Consider the following 6,466-nt stretch of genomic DNA (forward strand, 5'->3'; position numbering starts at 1 on the left):
AGTGAATTATATGACACTTACCCATTTATTCCTGATATATATATATATATATATATATATATATATATATATATATATATATATATATAGCTAGCTTTGTAAAGCAGCTGGCCCAACAATATATATATATATATAGGTTTTTTTACATAAATATTTTTTAAATATCAAATTTCGCATGGATATTCTTTTAAAATTGATATTTGCATACATACCTTCTTAAAACACTTGTTTTACTATTCTGCTCCTCTTTTATCCTTATTTTTGCATATATATACCATACCATCTAACGACGTTAACAAATTATGGTTTTAAATTAAAATAACTAAAATATATTTAATGGATAGATGTGCAATCACAAATATTTTTAAAATAATTATAATGGGGACAAAAAAGTAATTTCAAATTTTTATTTTATTTTTAATTAAAATAAATATATATTTTTATTAACGGTGTATATATATATATATATATGTATATGTATATGTATGTATGTATGTTTGTATATGTATATAGGGGTGTGTGTGTTGGGGGGGGGGGGGCGTATATGTATATGAATGTGGTAGGTATTTGAAATGTGTCCAATTGGACAGCACAGCCCCTGGGACCGTTCACAAGAACCAATTCTTAAAACGAGGACGCCTTCCTCCTTCTTGACCATTATCTAAGAGGATCAGCAGCAGCAGCCAGCAAAATCCAAAACTCAGCATGCTGTTGTCTAACGTGGAACTAGACTGGTCCCAATCAACCCATTTTCAACTGAAACAGAAGAGGGTCCATAAGTCTAATTTCTAAGAGAATCCTTATCCCCATAGATCTGCAGCCATCTGCAAATTCTAATTTCTTTGGCTCCTCTGCACTTTGTTTTCACCGAATGCTGGCGACAAAGAATTAACGGACCACATAGTAAGCATCAAAATCTGGTTTCACCTTCGATAAGAGCATATAAATGCTGAGCCATGGGGATCGGTTGATGTTTCTTATCATTAAACTTTTAGAAATATTTTATCTAGAAACTACTATATCTTTACTTTATAGAAGTATTATAAAAAAATTATCTACTAGAATAAAATCAGAAAATTGAGAATAACTTGTCTGAATCGAGACGTATGATATATACTACCTTAAGAATGTGATTCACCCCCTGCATGCAAATCTGCGGCTATTTTATCTCCAAAGTACGACAATACTCTTTTAATTATCCAAAAAATAAAAAAAAGTAGCAAGCAAAAAGTTGAAAAGTAAAAAAACTCTTATCTATAGAAGAAACTTTTAGAAGATAGAGTACTAGTGAGAAAAAGAAAGATCGGATTATATTAGTTTTTTGATTAATCTCCGAGGAGTTTATTTATAGACTCTATCCAAAAGATACATAATATTTCAGAAACACTGTATCTTTTCGAAAACAAGAGTCAAAACTCTTCTGAAAGAAACGTCTCATAAAACAATATTTTAAAACATTTAAAATAAAATAGAAAATAAAAAAAAATTATTTTTTTAATTAAAAATCTAATATAAACAGGAAGCTCAAAAGGGTAACAAAAATAAGCAACTCATCAGTATTGTTGTTGTCCGAAAAAAAAAATCAGATTACTTCTATGCCCCTTTAAAAGCTTGATTAGTTGCCCACGGGCAGCACAAATATAGAGAAGGGCTTCGATTCCATTGGCTCGGGCTATCCGATCTATTGATGACCTCCTATGACAGATGAGGAAGGCCATACGCAGCTCGAGGATAATTGAGTGGGGTGTCACATATGCCTATGTGGCATACGTTGGATGGAACGTCTGAATCTTTGAAGACAAGTGGGCATCCCCGAGGTGTGTTGTGGAGCGTGCTCTTTTTCAGGCAGCGGAGATTACTAGTGCTACCACGTCGGTTTCATTTGGGACAGTTAAAGACATCTGAGACCCTTCTTATGCTGCTACAACGCCCAGGATCGCCCTTGTCTTTTGGGAGCCTCCACTCCCAGGCCATTTCAAAGTGAACTTTAATGGTAGCGTATCCAGTAATTGAGACAGAGTACGCATTGGTTTTCTGATCAGAAGCCATGCCTCTAGATTGATCGTTGTCGGAAGGCGAAGCACTGCATGCCTATCAGCTATAGGGGCAGAGCTCAGGGCAGTCTGAAAGGGTATCTCCTATGCAAGGGGACTGCTGAGGGTGGAGCGCATCCTCCTCGAGGGGGACTCAGCGATAATGATCGTCTGGATTCAGGAGGAGGGGGGATGGGAACTCTCTGCTCCACGATCTCCATCGGATGGTGGAGGACTATAATGCCTTTCGGACTATGCACATATACCAGAACGCAAACATGGCCGCCGATTGAGTCACCGTCTATGTTGCTCAGCACTATAGAAAGGTCTTCTGGACTGACCGGGGGTGGTTCCTCCATTGCCAAAATACGTCAGCAGTCGCTAAGTTTTCTCACATCGACAGGTCTTGGTGCTGCATGAAGTGGAACGAGATTAGATGGAATCAAATATCTCTTTAACATAAGACGCAGGAAATGAGTGAAAATGCCTATTTTTATTCATTTCAGCACAAGCAGAGACAGAACACTACTCCAAATTCCCTTTTCCCGTACTTGTAGTTCTACTTCCTCCTCCTCCTAATACGAATGGATCATACTTGACGGGTACGGATACATCCAATAAAATCAAAAAATAGGATACCTCGGAGCACCAAGGACAACTCTCCATCTCTAGTCCACAAGGTGCTTCCGGAGTGGCAAGCTACATACGCAGCCATCCAATCCGCAGCACCATTGGCTTCACGGTAACTATGCTTGGCCTCCATCCCTCACCATAGCCTAAATGTCACAAAGCAAGGGATGGTCACTACCGTCATCCCTTAGACTCCTCCGGATCCAACTGATAACGGTGGCTGAATCACCCTCCAGGATGATGGACCTGGCCTGTAACACGCACCGGGCATGGCGAAGGCCCAACCAGGCGGCTCTCAGCTTTGCACTCGGAACCGAAGTGTCAAATAACTGATTACCACCAGCAGCCACAATTCTGGCAGATGGGTCCCGAATAACAAAACTCGCGCCTCCCCTCGTGCCACCATCCAGAACTAACCCATTAAAATTGATATTGAGGAAGCTCGGAAGTGGAAGCTCCCAGGTGAAAAATACCGTACGGGATACTGCCGAAGCAGAGTGGGAACCTCGGATGTTCCGAGCTATCAAGGTCCCTCTAACGGAGATGGTATGACACGGCTCTGCCGCCTGAACGCGGGCATTTCCGACCATAAATCTCGGCGACATACGTCGTTCGTCATACTACATAAGGAGAACAACAGCTAACGGCTTGACAAATAACACTGTGCATCCTCGTGCACGGCATTTAAAGTAACACGATCACAAGTAATCAGCACAAATTCCAACTGCTGCATTGCCTTTGTCCACGAGCGCGCATGTGCGTCTGTCTTTTCCATCCAAAGCATCCACAGTACATATAAAAGGCTTGGTCAGAGAAGGGTGCTCTCTTCAAATTCGTGCGCAGTCGGTGCTTTGATTTCAAGTGTTTGCGATAATGACTGAGAGAGTGGGCAAAGCGGCAAACAGCCCATCCGCCGGAGGGAGTCGAGGAATGCCGGCACTTGGCGAGGAAAAGGAAAGCTAGGCAAAGCCGGATGGATGGGTTACGCATCGGATCCCAGAGAAGGAGGTGGAGAACTTCCGACGGCACTTTATAACGATTCTTGAATTGCCAAAGGATCGGATCAAAGCCTCAAGGAAGGCTTGGGAGAACTTGGTGGTGGTCATCTAGAGCCTTGGCTGCCGAGTTCTAGCAGACTGGGTGGCCTGAGATGTGGTGCTACGGGGGAAGACTAAGCATGAGGTGGAGGCTATTCCACTCGCTCAGGATCATTTGGCCCTCAAATTCAAGATGGATGCTGACCAGGACATCACCCTCATTGGCGGCTCCTGAGTGATGCCGAGGCAGCTGCTAGCTATAGAGCCATGGGCTTCCGACTTTGTCTCGGGCCCGGACACAATGAAAACAGTAGTGGTGTGGATCTGGATGCCGAAACTCCTAGTGGAGTAATGGGAGAGGAAAACTATCCTGCAAATCGCCGCCATTGTTGGCCGGCCGCTGGCCGTCGATGGCATTACGGAGAAGTAGAAAAGGATGGGGTTTGCAAGAGTTATGATGGCCATCGATGCTACCGCGCCACTATCGCAAATGGATCGATGGCCACCATAACTCAGGGTTATGGTCGGATTAGGTCTCGAGTAGTTCCGACCCAATTCAGTTTCTTTTTTGGGTTCTAATTTTGGACCTAAATACAACCCTATAGAAGATCGGGTCAGGTCGGGTCTACGGCCATAATTTTTGATCCAACAAATTATTCGAGTCGGGTCGGATCCTTGTGCAAGTCACAACTCACTGGAACACATGATACGATTTAAGTTTCACCCCAAATTGCAAACCTGTGGCCAGTTTGGTAAAGCTAAATGCCATGGCAAGTGAGGCATCAAGCAAAAGATAGAAAAGAAAAGGTTCTCCTGAATGAGAGGAGCACCTGGCAATACAATAGAGCTAGATTGCAGAACTCTACTTCTACTGTCTCAATGAGACAGACAGTTTCACGTCACCATGTGAGGCTGCTGTTGCTGGAAATTGGACCCGGGGGCTGCCGCGGACCAAGGAGGGGGAGGAGTTCCGCTGCCGGGATGGTGGGAGACGGTGCGCCGACTGGCGGTGTTTTCCTGGGCAGTCCTGCAAAAAAGCCGGTGGCCGGATTATCCGGCGCCGGCCCTCCGAAGCTTAAGTCAGAGGGGGCTAATCTGTGTGTGTCGTAGTGGAGGAGGGCCCGCCCCTTTTATAGAGGGACATAGCGTTACCTGGGAGGTGAGAGGGGAGTTTGTCTCCTTTTGCAATAATTGGACGCGATCACGCTCATTAATGTTGTTGTGGAGAATAAGGCCGGATCAGACCGGAGTCAGGGAGCTGTCACGGTCGGTTGGGCCCATTGGAGTGTGTTGAACCGCCGGTTATGGTAGGCCCGGGGGTTCGTAGATGGTAAGTTCATTAATTGCTGAGTGAACCGGTGGTCAGGGTGAGCCATACGCTGTGATGGTTCAGTGATCCGGAGATCATCTTGAGCTGTGTTCATTTAATGACTGAGTGCATCGGAGGCCCGAGGGGGTTTTATGCATTAATGACAGGTCATGCCGAGTTCCTGTGGAGATCCCGTGCCTTGATGACTTAGGGACGGTGGCAGATTGTAGTGGAGTTACGTACTTGGTTGTCAGACTTGTTGGAGGATTAGGCAGTGATTGGGTATTCGGCTAAGGCATGGGCCTAGCGGAGGTGCCGAGCCGAGCAGGTCGCTTAGCGGAGTGTCCTGTGGCGGGATTGCTCCTGGTCGGCGCCCTTCGGTCGAGCACCTTCTAGCCGAGCGCCTCTATTTGGCGCTTTTTGTCTCTGGTCAGCGCTTTCCTGGTCGGCGCTCTTCGGTCGAGCGCCTCTTTGGTCGGCGCTCTTCGGTAGAGCGCCTCTTTGGTCGGCGCTCTTCGGTCGAGCGCCTCTCTGGTCGGCGCTCTCCTGGTCGGCGCTCTTCGGTCGAGCGCCTCTTTGGTCGGCGCCCTTCGGTAGAGCGCCTCTCTGGTCGGCGCCCTTCGGTCGAGCGCCTCTCTGGTCGGCGCCCTTCGGTCGAGCGCCTCTCTGGTCGGCGCCCTTCGGTCGAGCGCCTCTCTGGTCGGCGCCCTTCGGTCGAGCGCCTCTGAGGTGTTGTGACTTGGGTAATCTCCCAACACTACCCCCCGACTTCCTAGTTCTAGCTGGCTACCAGCTTGAGCGCGGGAAGTAGTTTTAGTTGGGTTATTATGGAAAATTTTGAAATTATTGCGCGTTTTTGAATTATCGGGCGCTTTGAGACGCCTTTAATAGGCGGCGTTTCTTCTTTCCCGAGAATACCTCATTATCGGGACGCCTTCTCCGAAGCGTCCTCGCGTCGTGGGCTCATGATGGGGCCGTATGATTCGATAGGGCGCTTCTGTGTTCGAAGCGTCACCCCGGAATAAATGCGGCGTTTTATCTTTTGGATTGACACGCGTCGTAACCCGAATGGGGAGCAGCGTTTTTTCTCGCTGATCTGGGCCGTTGGAGGGATTTATATAAACCCTCACCTGGCTTCCTTCTCCTTTCTTATTGTCTTCTTCCTCCAGTTTTTCTCAGTCCGAGGTTTTTGTTCCCGACGTCTCACAGGTCCCTTTCCCTTTTCTTCTTTTTCTCCCAATAATCTCTTTTCCTTTTTCCTAATGGGTTCCGGTCCAAGTGAAGTCGAGTCCACTATGGGTGTACTGGAGGTGGAAATGACCGAGGAATGGTTTTTTCCTCTCCAAGGGTTCCAGTTGGAGCCCGCCAGGCAGGGGGATCGGGTGACCGACCCTCCGGTAGGCCGGATTGGAGTGTATCTGGAATCACTCTGGGCTGGCCTACGGTTTCCTCTTCAC

The sequence above is a fragment of the Phoenix dactylifera genome, chromosome 4, assembly GCF_009389715.1.
Source record: "Phoenix dactylifera cultivar Barhee BC4 chromosome 4, palm_55x_up_171113_PBpolish2nd_filt_p, whole genome shotgun sequence".
NCBI lineage: Eukaryota > Viridiplantae > Streptophyta > Magnoliopsida > Arecales > Arecaceae > Phoenix > Phoenix dactylifera.